The sequence below is a fragment of the Pan troglodytes genome, chromosome 10, assembly GCF_028858775.2.
Source record: "Pan troglodytes isolate AG18354 chromosome 10, NHGRI_mPanTro3-v2.0_pri, whole genome shotgun sequence".
NCBI classification, from domain to species: Eukaryota; Metazoa; Chordata; class Mammalia; order Primates; family Hominidae; genus Pan; species Pan troglodytes.
Genome location: NC_072408.2, coordinates 107,881,664 through 107,901,530, shown reverse-complemented (window position 1 = coordinate 107,901,530; position 19,867 = coordinate 107,881,664). Strand labels below are relative to the sequence as shown.

The window sequence follows — 19,867 nt, the reverse complement described above, 5'->3', positions numbered from 1 at the left end:
TTGTGCTACAGCGATCTAACCTTATCTTAATGAACATAGGCATTTTACCTTAATGGAGATGAAGTCACCTGGTCACTAAGACATTGCATTGAAGGCATGAAGAGGAAACAACCTGTCTACCATTTCCCTCACAGATCTTAGAAAAGGACACTCTCAAGCCACAACATCTGACACTCGATTAATTGTATTTACAAGACAGAGTTTTGCATGCTTTTTCTGCTCCATTTTCTACCTTCACCTCCACCATGTACCTACCTATCCACAAATAAAATCTACCCACAAATAAAAATAAAAATAAAAACCTACCCACAAATAAAGTTCATCTGAGGTGTTAATAAGGCCAATCCCAAATAGCAATCTTCTCACAACGTTAGTGGACATATTAGGAAAATCTGAGGATTCCACTCTCTAAGTAAAGGTAGGATCAGGGGTAGTGTTCAGGCAGGTTAGTGTTCAGATACCAGGACACTCTTGGTTCAGAATCACAGACCGTTGAGAAGGGTGTCTCATAAGGCCCATCACAGACACAAAAGGGACAGGGCTGAATGTTCTTCAGGCCACACCCTATTATTTTCTTTTATTATTATTATTATTATTATTATACTTTAAGTTCTAGGGTATATGTGCACAACGTGCAGATTTCTTACATATGTATACATGTGCCATGTTGGTTTGCTGCACCCATTAACTCGTCATTTACATTAGGTATTTCTCCTAATGCTATCCTTCTCCCTGCCCCCCACCCCACGACATGCCTTGGGGTGTGATGTTCCCTGCTCTGTGTCCAAGTGTTCTCACTGTTCAATACCCACTTATGAGTGAGAACATGCAGTGTTTGGTTTTCTGTCCTTGTGACAGTTTGCTGAGAATGATGGTTTCCAGCTTCATCCATGTCCTTGTAAAGGACATGAACTCATCCTTTTTTATGGCTGCATAGTATTCCATGGTGTATATGTGCCACATTTTCTTAATCCAGTCTATCATTTGGGTTGGTTCCAAGTCTTTGCTATTGTGAATAGTGCCGCAATAAACATGTGTGCATGTGTCTTTACAGTAGCATGATTTATAATCCTTTGGGTACATAGGATTTGACCCAGTAATGGGATTGCTGGGTCAAATGGTATTTCCAGTTCTAGATCCTTGAGGAATTGCCACACTGTCTTCTACAATGGTTGAAATAGTTTACACTCCCATGAACAGTGTAAAAGCGTTCCTATTTCTCCACATCCTCTCCAGCATCTGTTGTTTCCTGACTTTTTAATGATCACCATTCTAACTGGTGCAAGATGATATCTCATTGTGGTTTTGATTTGCATTCCTCTGATGGCCAGTGATGATGAGCATTTCTTCATGTGTCTGTTGGCTGCATAAATGTCTTCTTTTGAGAGTGTCTATTCATATCCTTTGCCCACTTTTTGATGTTTTTTTTCCCTTGTAAGTTTGTTTAAATTCTTTGTAGATTCTGGATATTAGCCCTTTGTCAGATGGGTAGATTGCAAAAATTTTCTCCCATTCTGTAGGTTGCCTGTTCACTCTGATGTTAGTTTCTTTTGCTGTGCAGAAGCTCTTTAGTTTAATTAGATCCCATTTGTCAATTTTGGCTTTTGTTGCCATTGCTTTTGGTGTTTTAGTCATGAAGTCTTTGCCCATGCCTATGACCTGAATGATGTTGCCTAGGTTTTCTTCTAGGGTTTTTATGGCATTTTCTTAAATAGAACAATTATTATCAATTTCAAATAAATTTTTGGCCGGCTGCTGTGCATTTACCAAAATGATTTCTTATCCTCCTAGGCATAGTTTGGTTATATTTTTGCAGCCTTTATCTCAGATGTGTCCACAAACCAAGTTTAGGCTAATAGAAAGTAAGAAGTGATATATGTCATTTTCGGACAAAGAGTTAAGAAGTAGGTATATCTTCCCTGTGCTCTCTTTATACTTTAGCTGAATGAAGAGAGAGAATGCTGAAGATCCAGAAGGGGATGCAGCCACAAGATGGAAGGAACTCATCCACCCATATGAAAGATCATAAGGAAAACCATCTGCCAACCAGGAACATCTGACTGGGCTCTATCAAACACCAGGTTGTGATGTTTGTGTATTATAGCAGCTAACTTTACTCATCCTAACTAATATAGAGTTTTTCTGGAAAACATAGCAATGGTTAACATTCTGCAAATAGGGAGGAAAAAACACTGAGTTACTATAATTCATCACGTTACTAAGGCATTTAGACAGACTTATACAGTTAAAAACTTCCCTTTCAGATGCATAGCTTAGGTTCCAAGGAAGGGTTAAAATGCTGTACCTTTTTTAATTTAATTTTTTTATTTGTAATTTTTGTGGGTACTTAGTAGGTGTATATATTTATGGGGTACATGAGATATTCTGCTACAGGCATGCAATGCATTATAATCACATCATGGAAAATCGAGTATCTATCCCCTCAAGCATTTATCCTTTGTGTTACAAACAATCCAGTTATATTATTTTAGTTATTTTAAAAAGTACAATTAAATTATTATTGACTATAGTCCCCATGTTGTGCTGTCAAGTACTACGTCTTATTCATTCTATCTCTTTTTGTACTCATTAACCATCCCCCCTCCTCTTCAGCCCTCCACCCCCAACCACACTATCTTTCCCAGCCTCTGGTAACCATCTTTCTATTCTCTACCTCCATGAGTTCAATTGTTTTCACTTTTGGATCTCACAAATAAGTGAGAACAACATGTGAACTTTGTCTTTCTGTGCCTGGCTTATGTCGCTTAACATAATGACTTCCAGTTCCCTCCATGTTGTTGTAAATGACAGGATGTCATTCTCTTTTTTTTTAACGGCTGACTAGTACTTCATTGTGTATAAGTGCCACATTTTCTTTATTTATACATCTGCTGATGGACACTTAGGTTGCCTCCAAATCTTGGCTATTGTGAACAGTGCTAGAGCAAGCATAGGAGTGCAGATATCTCTTCAATATATTGATTTCCTTTCTTTTGAATATATACCTGATAATGAGATTGCTGGATCATACAGTAGCACTATTTTTGTCTGTGAGGAACCTCGAAACTTTTCTTCATAGTGGTTGTACTAATTTATATCCCCACCAACAGTGTAGAAATGTTCCCTCTTCTCCACATCCCTGCCAGAATTTGTTGTTGCCAGACTTTTGGATAAAAACCATTTTAACTGTGGAGAGATGATATCTCATTGTAGTTTTGAGTTGTATTCCTATGATGAGCAATGATATTGAGCACCTTTTCATATGCCTGTTGGCCACTTGTAGGTCTTCTTTTGAGAAATGTCTATTCAAATTTTTGGCTATTTTTAAACAGTATTATTAGGTCTTTTTCCTACAAAGTAGTTTGAGCTGCTTATATATTCTGGTTATTAATCCCTTGTCAGACGGATAGTTTACAAATATTTTCTCCCATTTCTGTGGGTTCTGTGGGTTGTCTCTTCATGATGTTTCCTTTGCTGTGTAGAAGCTTTTTAACTTGATGTGATCCCATTTGTCTGTTTTTGCTTTGATTGACTGTTCTTGTAGGGTATTACTCAAGAAATCTCTGCCCAGTCTCATGTCTTGAAGAATTCCCCAATGCTTTTTTTTAGTAGTTTCATAGTTCGAGGTTTTATATTCAAGTCTTTAATCCATTTTGATTTGAATTTTTGTATATGCGGAAAGATAAGGGTCTAGTTTCATTATTCTGCATATGGATATCCAGCTTTCCTAGCACCATTTATTGAAAAGACTTTTCCCCAATGTATATTCTTGGCAACTTTGTCAAAAATGAGTTCACTGTAAGTGTGTGGATTTGTTTTGGGGCTCTCTATTCTATCCCATTGGTCTATATGTCTGTTTTTTATGTTAGTACTTGGCCTTTTTGGTTACTATAGATCTACAGTATAATTTGAGGTCAGGTAATGTGATTCCTCCAGTTTTGTTGTTTTTGCTCAGTATAACTTTGGCTATTCTGAGTCTTTTGTGATTCCACATAAATTTTAGGATTATTTTTTCTATTTCTGTGAAGCACATAATTGGTATTTTTATAGGGATTGCATTGAATCTGTAGATTGCTTTGGGTAGTGTGGGCATCTTAACAATATTGCTTCTTCCACTCTATGAACATGGACTATTTTTCCATTTTTTGTGTCCTCTTCAATTTCTTTTTTTTAGTAGCGTGATTATTTTATTATATACTTTATAAAAAAAAAACGCCAAAGACATACACCGTCCCCTCTCCCCCCATCACCTCCCACAGACACTATGGAAGGAGCTCATACTTTTCCTTATGTAGATCTGGCCATCTTATAAAGTAGACCACATTATCAGTTTCCATATATACCCGTAGATACTTTTCTCCCCTCAAATATTTATATCTCGATTTAAAAAAAGGAGGTGCAAAGAGTACATAAAGACAAATGAGATTTTCTTGCTGTTGTTATAGTACAAACACCAGATGACTACCAGGGGAGTAACAGGGGGCAAAACAAAAACACAAACCCCACCTTCAGTGAGGAATGGAAGGTCTGTTACCTGCCTCAAGTTGCTGAATCACCTGCTGTAACTGGCACCTCCCTGACATTCATGGGTTTGTAGGACATGGGCCAGATGATTGCTTCTACTTGTTTCCAGAAGGCATATGTCTCCTACATCCTTTCTTAGTAACTAAAGACATACTACAGAGGAACTCAGTATTTAGATTATTCCCAGAGGTATTAAATGCACAAGGAAAAATTAGTTATGTCCAAGTAGCAAGCAATAATATTTTTAAACCAACATGGTTAAATGTTAAGATTTGTAGAAATCAAAATATTTATTCACATAATTTTAAACTAAAGTTGAAGACAATAAATCTTCCGCTGGTAATGATTTAAGTGTGAAAGGAGCGGGGCACATTCCTCAGCCCCGGGCTCAAAACAAACAAGCCCAGTACAAACACATCCCATCCTCCCATCCCACCACATATCGCCATATATCTCCCAAACTTCCTGAGCCCAGTACAAACACCACCAGGAAAGTCTCCGATAAAGGGACAGCCATTCAAAGAGCGGGAACCAAAAGAATTCCTTTGTTCCCCTGTAACTTTCAGGCTATAAAAAGCAAACACTCGCCTTGTTCAGGGCCCTCTTGTATGCTGTGGAATGGAGGGACCAGGTTCGAACTTGTAGTAAAGATCCTTGCCGCTTGGCTTTGACTCTGGACTCTGGTGGTCTTCTTTGGGGAACTAACGGTCTGGGCATAACAAGTGCAAGTGATGCTTGGCTTTCTTTCACATTCATTTCTTTTCTTCAGAGTGAAGGCATATCAGTTATTCTTGAACAAGTCAATACAGCTCTGCAAAAGGGAGACACTGTTCCTCGCATGTTTTATTTCCAGTTCAGACATTTCAACTAGATTCTTTCTAAATGCTGCCACTTTCTTCCGTTTGAAATTTATCAGTTCTTCCTTTGCAGATTTGGAAAGCTATTCAAATTTCTGGCAGCACTCCTCCTAGTGTACCTTAGCCAACTTGACATCTTTGCTCTTTAAACTGGGCCTTATCCAGAGCTTTGTTTGATTTTTCATAGTCAATGAGGGCTTTGGTGCATCTGTGTAAGAGATCCTTAGCAGCTTCGATGTTGAGCATGTAGTATCGGAAGAGCTCTGTTAGCTTTAAATCTTCATCTGATGAGATTCAATCCTCTACTTTCCTAAGTTTTTCAAATAGCTCAGCAACCTTCAATAGATACTTTTTGATGACTGTGGGCTCTTCTAAAGCCAGGCTATGTAAGCAGGCTGCAGTGTGAATATAGTCATCGGCAACATTTTTATGAGATCTGGTCATTTTGTCAGCTTTCACACAAGAATCTTTGATCCTACTCTAATAGTTAATAACAAAGTCATTCTCTTGCTCAAAGAAGTCATCTACCTCCTTAACTCCAGTAAAAAGGACTGCATCAGCACTTTCACCACACTTTTGAAGAAGCCACCAAACATCTCTTTAGTATTTTTCCACCTAACACTTAGATTCTGATCATATTCCAGGAAAACATGAAAGTTGTGATCTTTACCGAGAACAGGGTGAGAAGAAAGCCACTAAAGAAAGGCTTCATGGGAGGACACAGTCTTCTTAAAAACAGCGAGATACTCAGCTTCCAGTTCTTATTTCATCTTGGCAAATTCTTCTTTGGTCAAAGACCCTTTACCTTCTCCCAGTTTCTGCATCTTCTCTCAAGGACCATTGAAGTCAGCCTTCGTAGGAGCAGGCGGAATCTGCAGCAGAGGCAGGAACTCATGAGCCTCTTGTCCCAGAAGCGATGTTTTCTAGTTGGTGCCTCGTTCTACTCTTGCTGGTCCACAGGAGACAACCACTCCACTCCTATGGGGCTATTTAAAAGTCAACTCCTGTTTTTTCTTAACCTTCCTTATTTCTTCTGGCCATTTAAAAGGAGGTATCTTCCTGTATTCACTTTGATGGCAATCATTTGCCCACTTTATCCATTACAGACAATCGTTCAGAGCACAACAGTGTCTATACTGCTTCAATGTTGGCCTAAAACTAGTACAACAAATGCTAAACACCAATGATTAGCCATCAAGATTATGAAGTCTCCAGTATTCCAAAGGATTTTTTTCCTAATCCCAAAGGATAATCAAGGACTCTGATTTTGAATGAACAGAACATATCTAAATATAAGCTTCAGTACTAATTTTGTTCAATTATTAAGAAATTGTCATTTGGACAGATTCTTCAGTCTGCATGGCAGGACAAAATGCATGGAAATCTCCTTTAAAATCAGCTAAGCCTCTGTTCCTGCAGCCAAGAATTAACAATCAAGGGCTGAAAACTGCCTCCTTGAGCACTTTTTTTGTTTTTGGGAGACAGAGTCTCACTCTGTCACCCAGGCTGGAGTGAAGTGGTGCAACCTCGGCTCACTGCAATTTCTACCTCCCAGGTTCAAGTGATTCTCATGCCTCAGCCTCCCCAGTAGCTGGGACCACAGGTATGTGCCACCACGCTCAGCTAATTTCTTATATTTTTAGTAGAGACAAGGTCTCATCATGTTGCCTAGGCAGGTCTTGAAATCTTGAGCTCAGTAATCCATCCACCTCAGCTTCCCAAAGTGTTAGGATTACAGGCATGGCCTCCTTCAGCACTTTTGAGAAATCTTATCACATACTATTACCAATACTAATGTTTCCTAGAAATCAATTCTACTGACATTGGAAAGAACATACCAGAGAAAAACCAAACCTAAAGGTAAATAAGACTAAAGTCATTACACTGTTTATACCACTTTACAACATAAATAATGTAAGCCTGTATGCATTACCTCAAAGCTGTAACACTATTCCTTCACATATTTTCCACTCACCCAATAGTTAGCAAATACTCTAGTAGGTAGATGAAATCAAAATTTTCACAATCCATTATAAAAAGTGGATATAAGTCTCTTTAAACTAAATGAATAGCAAGGCAGAAAGAACTAGCTTATTTGATTTTCTAAAACACTCACAATAAGCCCAGCATGGTCTGTTCTTTTTTTTTTTTTGTTATACTTTAAGTTCTAGGGTACATGAAGAGTGTCATGTAGTCACACAAAGTCCTCATGTTGCCTTGTAACAGAAAACTCTGGACTCTGAAATGTGGGCAGTGTGGTCTTTGTGTGCACTGTAAATTTGACCTTATCTCTCTCACTGAGCGCATCACGTATGTCAATCTGAAGTGAGGGATCAACATTCAGGTCCACAGATACAGATCTCAGCTTCCTGTGGTCCTCCTCCTGCTGCTGCAGCAACTCAGGAACTGTGGCCATGGCAACGCAGGACTCAAGCAGGTGCCACCTGACCTTGCTGTGCTCCAGGAGGAGGCCACCGACCGCAGGGCCACGATGGGGATGCGAAGCCATGGATACTCTCCCAGCAGGGCATCTCTAGAAAAAGCCTCTTCCATTTCTTTCGTCAGTGTTCTATAGTTTTCATTGTGGAGATCTTTTGCTTCTTTGGTTAATTCCTAGTTCTTTGATTGTATTTGTAGCTATTGTAAATGGGATTACTTTCTTGATTTCTTTTTCAGATTGTTCACTGCTGGCATATAGAAATGCTACTGATTTTTGTATGTTGACTTTGTATCCTGCAACTTCACTGAATGTATCAGCTCTAATAGATTTTTGGTGGAGTCTTTAGGTTTTTTCCAAATATAAAATCATATCATCTGTAAACAAGGATAATTTGATATCTTCCTTTCCAATTTGGGTGCCATTTATTTCTTTCTCATATTTGATTGCTCTAGCTAGGACTTCCAGTACTATGTTGAATAACAGTGGTGAAGGCGGACATCCTTATTATGCTCCAGATTTTAGAGGAAGTGTTTTCACTTTTCCCCACTCAGTATGATACTAGCTGTTGGTCTGTCATATGTGGCTTTTATTATGTTAAAGTATTCTCCTTCTACACCCAGGTTTTTGAGGGTTTTTATCATGAATAAATGTTGAACTTTATCAAATGCTTTCTTTGTCATCAATTGAAATGATCATATGGTTTTCATCCTTCATTCTGTTGATATGATGTATCACACTGGTTGACTTGCATATGTTGAACCATCCTTGCATCTCTGGGATAAATCCCACCTGGTTATAATGAATGATCTTTTTAATGTATTGTTGAATTTTGATTGCCAATATTTTGTTGAGGATTTTTGATTCAATATTAATCAAAGATATTGGCCTGTAGTTTTCCTTTTTTTGATGTGTCTTTGTCTGGTTTTGGTATCAGGGTAATACTGGACTCATAGAATGAGTTTGGAAATATTCCCTCCTCTTCCATTTTTTAGAACAGTTCAAGTAGGATTGCTATTAGATCTTCTTTAAATGTTTGGTAGAATTCAGCAGTGAAGCAATTGGGTCCTGGGCTTTTCTTTACTGAGAGACTTTTCAGTATGGCTTCTATCTTGTTACTCATTATTGGTCTGTTCAGATTTTGGAATTCCTCATGGTTCAATCTTGGTAAGTTGTATGAGTCTGAGAATTTGTGCATTTCTTCTAGATTTTCCAATTTATTGGCATATAGTTGCTCATAGTATCCTCTAATAATTATTTGAATTTCTGTGGTATCAGTTGTAATGTCTCCTTTTTCATATCTGATTTTATTTATTTGGGTCTTCTCTCTTAATAATCAATGAAATTTAGATAACACTATAATTAACAACAGCAGAATATACACTAGTCCCCTTTTATCCACAGGTAATACATTCCAAGACCCTCAGTAGATGCCTGAAACCACAGATACTAATGAACCTTATATATATATATTGCACAAATTTCTGTTTCCTTCTTCACAATTTCATGCATAGAAGATTCTTACCAACTGTAAGAATATATCTTACAGTTGTATATCTTAGCAACTTCAGTGTAAGATTTTTTCTTTTCTTCTTTACTTATTAAGTTGAGAACTTTCACCTTTTCACTTAAACAAAGCACTTTACAGCTTCTCTTTGGCATACCCAAATTGCCAGCATCACTACTCTTGCACTTCGATGACATAATTAAGTAAAATAAGGGTTACTTGAATACAAGTACTGTGATACAGTGGCAGTATCTGATAACCAAGACGGCTACGAAATGACTAATGGGCAGGTAGTGTGAACGGTGTAGATATGCCAAACAAGGAATGATTCACATCTCATGTGGGAGGGAGCAGGACAATGTGAGATTTCATCATGCTACTCAGATTTGTGCACAACTTAAAACTTATGAATTGTTTATTTCTGGAATTTTCCATTTAATATTTTTGGACCGTTGTTGATAGTGGGTCACTGAAACTGTGGAAAGCAAAACTGTGGAAAAGGGGGAACTACTAATCTTTTATTATTATTATTATTATTATTATTATTATTATACTTTAAGTTCTGGGATACATGTGCAGAATGTGCAGGTTTGTTACACAGGTATACATGTGCCATGGTGGTTTGTTGCACCCAATAACCCATCATGTACATTAGGCATTTCTCCTAATGCTATCCCTTCCCTAGCCTCCCACCCCTCAACAGTCCCTGGTGTGTGATGTTCCCCTCTGCGTGTCCATGTGGGGAACTACTAGTCTTTTCAAATGTGCTTGGAACATTTTCCAAGATATCATACTGTGGGTCATAAAACATTTCTCAGAAAATTTAAAAGAACTGAAACCACACAAACTATGTCCTTTGAATGAAGTTAGAAACTAACAGCAAGCGGAAATTTAGAAAATCTCCCAAGCATTTGGTAATTAAACAATACGCTTCTACATAGTAACTCACAGATCACAGAAGAACTCACAAAGGAAATTAGAAAATATTTTGGACTGATTAAAAATAAAAACACAATTTGGGGGATATAGCTAAGCAGTGCTTAGAGGAAATTTATAGCATTAAACTCATATTTGAAAATGAGAAAGACCTCACATAAATAATTAAGCATTTACCTTAAGAAATTAGAAAAAGGAGCAATTAAATGCAAAGCAAGCATGAGGAACAAAATGAAAGATAACAGCAAAAATCAATGAAAAATGAAACATAAAAACAATAGAAAAACATCATTAAAACCAAAAGCTGGTTCTTTAAAAGATCAATAGAACTGATAAACTTTTAGACAGAATGAACAGGAAAAGAGAAGACATTAATTACCAATTTCAGGAATGACCAATATGATATCATAACACATCCTATAGGAATTAGAAAGAAGATAAGAGAATATTATAAACAAATTTATGCCAATAAATTCATAAATTGACTCTTTCAAAGGCAAAAAAAAAAAAAAAAAAAAAAAAGATAACCTGGACAACCTTCCATCCATTAAAAGACTAAGATTGCATTAAAAGCCTTCCTGCAAAGAAAACTCCAGGCCCAGGTGGCATCACTGGTACAATTTACCAAACATTCAAGATGGAAATAACACCATTTCTACTTTCTAGAAGAAAGTACATTTCCTAACTCACTTTATGAGGCCAACATCACCTCAATAACAAAAAGACACTAGAAGTAAAAAGTTACAGGCCAATAACCCTCATGAAGATAGATGGAAAAATCCTGAAAGTATTTTAGCAAATCAAATATTGCAACACTCATAAAAGGTAATATATTATGATGAAGTGGGATCCTTGGAATGCAAGATCATCCTATTATTTCATAATGAATCAATTTAATTAATATATTGTCCAGCTTTTAAGAAACAGGATTGAGAACAGAAGATGGCCGAATAGGAACAGCTTCAGTCTGTGGGATCAGTGCAAAAGGTGGGTGATTTCTGCATTTCCAAATGAAGTGGTTAGACAGTGGGTACAGCCCACGGAGGGCAAGCCAAAGCAGGCTAGGACACTGTCTCACCCAGGAAGCACAAGGGGTCGGGGAACTCCCTCCCCTAGCCAAGAGAAGCCCTGAGGGACTGTGCTGTGAGGAATGGTGCACTCTGGCCCAGATACTATGCTTTTCCCATAGTCTTCATAACCTGCAGACCAGGAGATTCCCTCAGGTGCCTGTGCCACCAGGGCCCTGGGTTTCAAGCACAAAGCTGGGCAGCCTTTTGGGCAGACACCAAGCTAGTTGTAGGAATTATTTTTCATACCCCAGTGGTGCCTGGAATGCCAGCAAGACAGAGCTGTTCACTCCCCTGGAAAGGGGGCTGAAGCCAGGGAGCCAAGCAGTCTAGCTCAGCAGATCCCACCCCTACGGAGCCCAGCAAGCTAAGAGCCACTGGCTTGAAATTCTTGCTGCCAGCATAGCAGTCTGAAGTTGACCTGGGATGCTCAAGCTTGGTGGGGGGAGGGGTGTCCACCATTGCTGAGGCTTGAGTAGGTAATTTTCCCCTCACAGTGTAAACAAAGCCGCCAGGAAGTTAGAACTGGGTGGAGCCCACTGCAGCTTGGCAAAGCCACTATAGCCAGACTGCCTCTCTAGATTCCTCCTCCCTGGGCAGGGCATCCCTGAAAGAAAGGCATTAGCCCCAGTCAGGGGCTTATAGATAAAACTCCCACCTCTCTGGGACAGAGCACCTGGGGGAAGCAGTGGCTGTCGGGGCAGCTTCAGCAGACTTAAATGTTCCTGCCTGCCAGCTCTGAAGAGAGCAGCAGATCTCCCAGCACAGTGCTCGAGCTCTGCTAAGGGACAGACTACCTCCTCAAGTGGGTCCCTGATGCCCATGCCTCCTGACTGGGAGACACCTCCCAGCAGGTGTCGACAGACACCTCATACAGGAGAGCTCCAGCTGGCATTTGGGGGGTGCCCCTCTGGGGTCAAGCTTCCAGAGGAAAAAATAGGCAGCAATCTTTGCTGTTCTGCAGCCTCCACCGCTGATACCCAGGCAAACAGGGTCTGGAGTAGACCTCCAGCAAACTCCAGCAGACCTGCAGCAGAGGGGTCTGGCTGCTAGAAGGAAAACGAACAAACAGAAAGGAACAGCATCAACATCAACAAAAAGGATGTCCACTCAAAAACCCCAGGTGAAGATCACCAACATCAAAGACCAAAGGTAGATAAATCCACGAAGATGAGGAAAAAACAGCACAAAAAGGCTGAAAATTCCAAAAACCAGAATGCCTCTTCTCCTCCAAAGGATCATAACTCCTTGCCAGCAAGGGAACAAAACTGGATGGAGAATGAGTTTGATGAATTGACAGAAGTAGGCTTCAGAAGGTGGGTAATAACAAACTCCTCCAAGCTAAAGGAGCATGTTCTAACCCAATGCAAGGAAGCTAAGAACCTTGAAAAAAGGTTAGAGGAATTGCTAACTAGAATAACCAGTTTAGAGGACATAAATGGCCTGATGGAGCTGAAAAACACAGCATGAGAACTTTGTGAAGCATATACAAGTATCAATAGTCGAGTCGATCAAGCAGAAGAAAGGATATCAGAGACTGAAGATCAACTTAATGAAATAAAGTGTGAAGACAAGATTAGAGAAAAAAGAATGAAAAGGAACAAACAAAGCCTTCAAGAAATATGGGACTATGTGAAAAAACCAAACCTACATTTGATTGGTGTACCTGAAAGTGATGGGGAGAATGGAACCAAGTTGGAAAACACTCTTCAGGATATTATCCAGGAGAACTTCCCCAGCCTACAAAGACAGGCCAACATTCAAATTCAGGAAATACAGAGAACACTACAAAGATACTCCTGAGAAGAGAACCCCAAGACACATAATTGTCAGATTCACCAAGGTTAAAATGAAAAAAAAAAGTGTTAAGGGCAGCCAGAGAGAAAGGGTTGGGTTACCCACAAAGGGAAGGCCATCAGACTAACAGCAGATCTCTCTGCAGAAACCCTACAAGCCAGAAGAGAGTGGGGGCCAATATTCAACATTCTTAAAAAAAAGAATTTTCAACCCTGAATTTCATATCCAGCCAAACTAAGCTTCGTAAGCGTAGGAGAAATAAAATCCTTTACAGACAAGCAAATGCTGAGAGATTTTGTCACCACCAGGCTGGCCTTACAAGAGCTCCTAAAGGAAGCACTAAATATGGAAAGGAAAAACTGGGACCAGCCACTGCAAAAACATACCAAATTGTCAAGACTATTGACGCTATGAAGAAACTACCTCAACTAACAGGCAAAACAACCAGCTAGCATCCTAACGATAGAATCAAACTCACACATAACAATATTAGCCTTAAATGTAAATGGGCTAAATGCCTCAATTAAAAGATACAGGTTGGCAAACTGGATAAAGAGTCAAGACCACCCATCTGTGTGCTGTATTCAGGAGATCCATCTCCATGCAAAGACATACATGCGCTCAAAATAAAGGGATGGAGAATATTTACCAAGCAAATGCAAAGAAAAAAAAAGCAAGGATTGCAATCATAGTCTCTGATAAAACAGACCTAAACCAACAAAGGTCAAAAAAGACAGAGAAGCGCATTACATAATGGTAAAGGGATCAATGCAACAAGAAGAGCTAACTGTCCTAAATATATATGCACCCAATACAGGAGCACCCAGATTCATAAAGCAAGTTCTTAGAGACCTACAAAAAGACTTAGACTCCCACACAATAATAAGGGGAGATTTAATACCCCACTGTCAATATTGGACAGATCAATGAGACACAAAATTAACAAAGATATTCAGAACTTGAACTCTGCTCTGGACCAAGTGGACCTAATAGACATCTACAGAACTCCCCACCGCAAATCAACAGAATATACATTCTTCTCAGCACTACATTGCACTTATTCTAAAATTGACCACATAATTGGAAGTAAAACACTCCTCAGCAAATGCAAAAGAACGGAAATCATAACAAACAGTCTTTCAGACCACAGTGCAATCAAATTAGAACTCAGGATTAAGAAATTCACTCAGAGCTGCACAACTACATGGAAACTGAACAACCTGCTCCTGAATGACTACTGGGTAAATAACGAAATTAAGGCAGAAATAAATAAGTTATTGGAAACTAACGAGAACAAAGGCACAATGTACCAGAATCTCTGGGAAACTGCGGAAGCAGTGTTTGGAGGGAAATTTATAGCACTAAATGCCCACAGGAGAAAGCGGGAAAGATCTATAATTGACATCCTAACATCACAATTAAAAGAACTAGAGAAGCAAGAGAAAGCACATTCAAAAGCTAGCAGAAGACAAGAAGGCTGACTAAGATCAGAGCAGAACTGAAGGAGACAGACATGAAAAACCCTTCAAAATATCAAATAATCCAAGAATTATTTTTTTAAAAAGATTAAAAAAATACATAGACCACTAGCCAGATTAATAAAGAAGACAAGAGAGAAGAATCAAATAGGCACAATAAAAAATGATAAAGGGGATATAACCACTGATCCCACAGAAATACAATCTACCATCAGAGAATACTATAAACACCTCTACACAAATAAACTAGAAAATCTAGAAGAAATGGATAAATTCCTGGACACATACACCCTCCCAAGGCTAAACCAGGAAGAAGAAAAAGAAGAAGGAAGAAGTCGAACCCCTGAATAGCCCAATAACAAGTTCTGAAATTGAGGCAGTAATTAATAGCCTACCAACCAAACAAAGGCCAGGACCAGAAGGATTCACAGCTGAATTCTACCACAGGTAAAAAGAGGAGATGGTACCATTCCTTCTGAAACTATTCCAAACAACAGAAAATGAGGGACTTCTCCCTAACTCATTTTATGAGGCCAGATCATCCTGATACCAAAACCTAGCAGAGACACAACAAAAAAAGAAAATTTCAGGCCAATATCACTGATGAACATCTATGCAAAAATCCTCAATGAAATACTGGAAAACTGAATCCAGCAGCACATCAAAAAGCTTATCCACCACAATCAAGTCGGCTTCATCCCTGGGATGCAAGGCTGGTTCAACATATGCAAATTAATAAACATAATCCATCACAAAAACAGAACCAATGACAAAAGCCACATGATTATCTCAATAGATACAGAAAAGGCCTTCGATAAAATTCAACACCGCTTCATGCTAAAAACTCTCAGTAAACTAGGTATTGATGGAATGTATCTCAATATAATAAGAGCTATTTATGACAAACCCACAGCCAATATCATATGAAGGGGCAAAAGCTGGAAGCATTCCCTTCAAAAACCAGCACAAATAAGAATGCCCTCTCTCACCACTCCTATTCAACACAGTATTGAAAGTTCTGGTCAGGGCAATCAGGCAAGAGAAAGAAATAAAGGGTATTCAAATAGGAAAAGAGGAAGTCGAATTGTCTCTATTTGCAGATGACATGACTGTATATTTATAAAACCCCATCGTCTCAGCCCCAAATCTCCTTAAGCTGGTAAGCAACTTTAGCAAAATCTCAGGATACAAAATCAATGTGCAAAAATCACAAGCATTCTTATACACCAAGAACAGATAAACAGAGAGCCAAATCATGAATGAACTCCCATTCACAATTGCTACAAAGAGAATAAAATAGCTAGGAATACAACTTACAAGGGATGTGAAGGGCCTCTTCAAGGAGAATTACAAACCACTGCTCAAGGAAATGAGAGAGGACACAAACAAATGGAAAAATATTCCATGCTTATGGATAGGAAGAATCAATATTGTGAAAATGGCCATACTTCCCCAAGTAATTTATAGATTCAATGCTATCCACATCAAGCTACCACTGACTTTCTTCACAGAATTAGAAAACACTACTTTAAATTTCATATGGAACCAAAAAAGAGCCCATATAGCCAAGACAATCCTAAGCAAAAAGAACAAAGCTGGAGGCATCACGCTACCTGACTTCAAACTATACTACAAGGCTACAGTAACCAAAACTGCATGGTACTGGTACCAAAACAGACATATAGACCAATGGAACAGAACAGAGGCCTCAGAAATAATGCCACATTTCTACAACCATCTAATCTTTGATAAACCTGACAAAAACAGCAATGGGGAAAGGATTCCCTATTTAATAAATGGTGTTGGGAAAACTGGCTAGCCGTATGCAGAAAATTGAAATTGGACCCCTTCCTTACACCTTATTCAAAAATTAATTCAAGATCGGTTAAAAAATTAAATGTAAAACCTAAAACCATAAAAATCCTAGAGGAAAACCTAGGCAATACCATTCAGGACATAGGCATGGGCAAAGACTTCATGACTACAACACCAAAACCAATTACAACAAAAGCCAAAATAGACAAATGGGATCTAATTAAACTAAAGAGCTTCTGCACAGCAATGGAAACTATCATCAGAGTGAACAGGCAACCTATAGAATGGGAGAAAATTTTTGCAATCTATCCATCTGACAAAGAGCTAATATCCAGAATCTACAAGCAACTTAAACAACTTTACAGGAAAACACAAACAACCCCATAAAAAGTGGGCAAAAGATATGAACAGAAACTTCTCAAAAGAAGACATTTACACAGGCAACAAACATATGAAAAAAAGCTCATCATCACTGGTCATTAGAGAAATGCAAATCAAAACCACAATGAGATACCATCTCATGCCAGTTAGAATGGCAATCATTAAAAAGTCAGGAAACAACAGATGCTGGAGAGGATGTGGAGAAATAGGAACGCTTTTACACTAATTACACTTTTGGTGGGAGTGTAAATTAGTTCAATCATTGTGGAAACCAATGTGGTGACTCCTCAAGGATCTAGAACCAGAAATACCATTTGACCCAGCAATCCCATTACTGAGTATATACCCAAAGGATTATAAATCATTCTACTATAAAGACACATGCACACGTATATTTATTGTGGCACTATTCACAATAGCAAAGACTTCGAACCAACCCAAATGCCCATCAATGATAGACTGAATAAAGAAAATGTGGCACATACACACCATGGAATACTATGCAGCCATAAAAAAGAATGAGTTCATGTCCTTTGCAGGGACATGGATGAAGCTGGAAACCATCATTCTCAGCAAACTAACATAGGAAGAGAAAACCAAACACTGCATGTTCTCACTCATAAGTGGGAGTTGAACAATGAGAACACATGGACACAGGGCAGGGACCATCACACACTGGGGCCTGTTGGGGGATAGGGGGATCGGGGAGGGAAAGCATTAGGAGAAATACCTAATGTAGATGACGATTTGAAGGGTGCAGCAAACCACCATGGCACATGTATACCTATGTAAGAAACCTGCACGTTCCGCACATGTATCCCAGAACTTGAAGTATAAAAAAATAAAAGAAAGAAAGAAACAGGATTGTCTTAGTTAATACAGGAAAAGCTTTTGGCAAAGTTCTATACCCATTCATGATTTTTAAAACCCTCAGTTCCTAATAATAGAAGGAATGTCCTTCAACTTGATAACAGACATATATGAAAACCTGTGGTTTCTATCATACTTAATGGTGAAAGACTAAACACATTCCCCTAAGACTGGGCATAAGGCAAGGATGTCTAGTACATAACTTGTATCCAGCATTATTCTGGAGGTCCTAACCAGTATAAGGCAAGAAAAAGAAATAAAACTCATATAGATTAGAAAGAAAACTTATTTATTTCATAAATTTCTTAATCATCTATGTTGAAAATATTAAGGAATCTATAAAAAAGCTAGAAGCACTAATAACTGAGTTTAGTAAGTCACAAGATATATGGTCAATATACAAAAGTTAATTGTATTTCTATGTAGTAGCAATGAATAACTGGCAATTGAAATTACAGGAAAATACTATTTGTAAAAAACTCAAAAAATCCAATATATAGGCATAAATTTAACAAAATATCTGGAAGCCTTGTACATTGAAAATAATAAGACATTGCTTAGAGAAATTACAGAATATGTAAATAAACAAAAAGCTAAATGACACTCAATCTTTCCAAACTGACATTGATTCAACTTAATCCCAATCAAAATATCAACACTTTTTTTGAAGAAATTTAAGTGCTGATTCTACAATTTTTTTGGAAATGCAAAGAACCTAAAACAGCAAAACAATTTTTGAAAAGAAAAATATGATTTTAACAGTTATTATGCCATAATAATCAAGACAGTGGATTATTGCCATGTGTACACATACACATCAAACATAATAAAAATTCTGAAAACAGACCCATACATATATGGCCCATTGATTTCAACCAAAATGTACCAAGAAAATTCAAAAAGGAAAAGAACGATGTTTTTGACAAATGGTACTAGGAAAACTGGATATCTACATGGAAAGAAGTAAATCTGCCCCTTACGTTATGCCATATACAAAAACCAACTTGAAATAAGTCATAAACCTAAACATATGAGCTAAAACGATAAGCTTTTTAGAAGACAATATAGACGAAAATCTTAGAAACTTTGAGTTTGGCAAAGATTTCATAAATAAAACAAAAAATGAGTGCAGAAGAAAATTTAAATTAGACTATATAAAAAGAAAAAACTCTTGGTTTTCAAAAGGCACCATTAAAAAATAAAAATGCAAGACTCAAACAGGGAAAAAAATTTGCAAACACATGTAAGATGAAGCATTTCTATCTAGAATATATAAAAGTACTCTTTTAACTTAAAAATAAGACAGACAACCCAATAACAAATGGACAAATGATCTGAGCAAACACTTCACCAAGTAAGACGTGCAGATTGCAAATAAGCTCATGAAAAGATGTTCAACATCGCTACTCATTAGGGAAATGCAAATTAAAACTGCAATGGGATAATACTATATACCCACTAAAATGACTAAAATTATAAAGACTGACAATTCCAAGTGCTTGTGAGAATGTGGAACACCTGGAATTCTCATATCATGCTGATATTGACTACAAAACGATATGGCCACTTTGGGAAACAATTTCTTACTAAGTTAGGCATTCACTTATCACATGATCCAGCAATGCCACTTTTAATTATTCATCCAAGATGAATGGCTACAAAGGCTTTTATGAAAATGTACAAAAAAAAAAAACTAGAAGAGCCAATAGTTTCTAGGTTTATTTATAGTAGTTAAAAACCATACTGAACCCAAATATTCATTAACTGGTAAGTAGACGAACAAATTATGACATACCCAGGCTCTGGAATACTACTCTGTACTAAAAAGAAACCAGCTACTGACACATGCAACAGCATAAATGAATCTCAACAGCATTAACTGAAGTGAAAGTAGCCAGACACAAAATGCCATATATTGAATAATTTAATTTGCATGAAATTCTAGAACAGCTGAAACTACAGTGGTAAAAAGCAGGTTTCAGGTTGCCAAGGGACTGACTGCAGAGGCATGAGGAAACTTTTGAGAGGATAAAAATGTTCTCTTAGGCCGGGCATGGTGGCTCACGCCGGTAATCCCAGCACTTTGGGAGGCCGAGGCGGGCGGATCACAAGGTCAGGAGATCCAGACCATTCTGGCTAACACAGTGAAACCCCGTCTCTACTAAAAATACAAAAAAATTAGCTGGGCGTGGTGGCGG

At 38.1% G+C, this 19,867-nt stretch overlaps 1 protein-coding gene and 1 pseudogene across 18 annotated transcripts in view; both read right to left on the bottom strand.

The window, feature by feature from the left end:
- ANO4 (anoctamin 4) overlaps nucleotides 1–19,867 on the bottom strand; it is a 413,407-nt gene that overhangs the window by 54,614 nt on the left and 338,926 nt on the right. The gene's annotated exons all lie outside the window — the stretch shown is intronic.
- Nucleotides 5,221–6,289, bottom strand: LOC134807592 (sorting nexin-5-like; annotated as a pseudogene).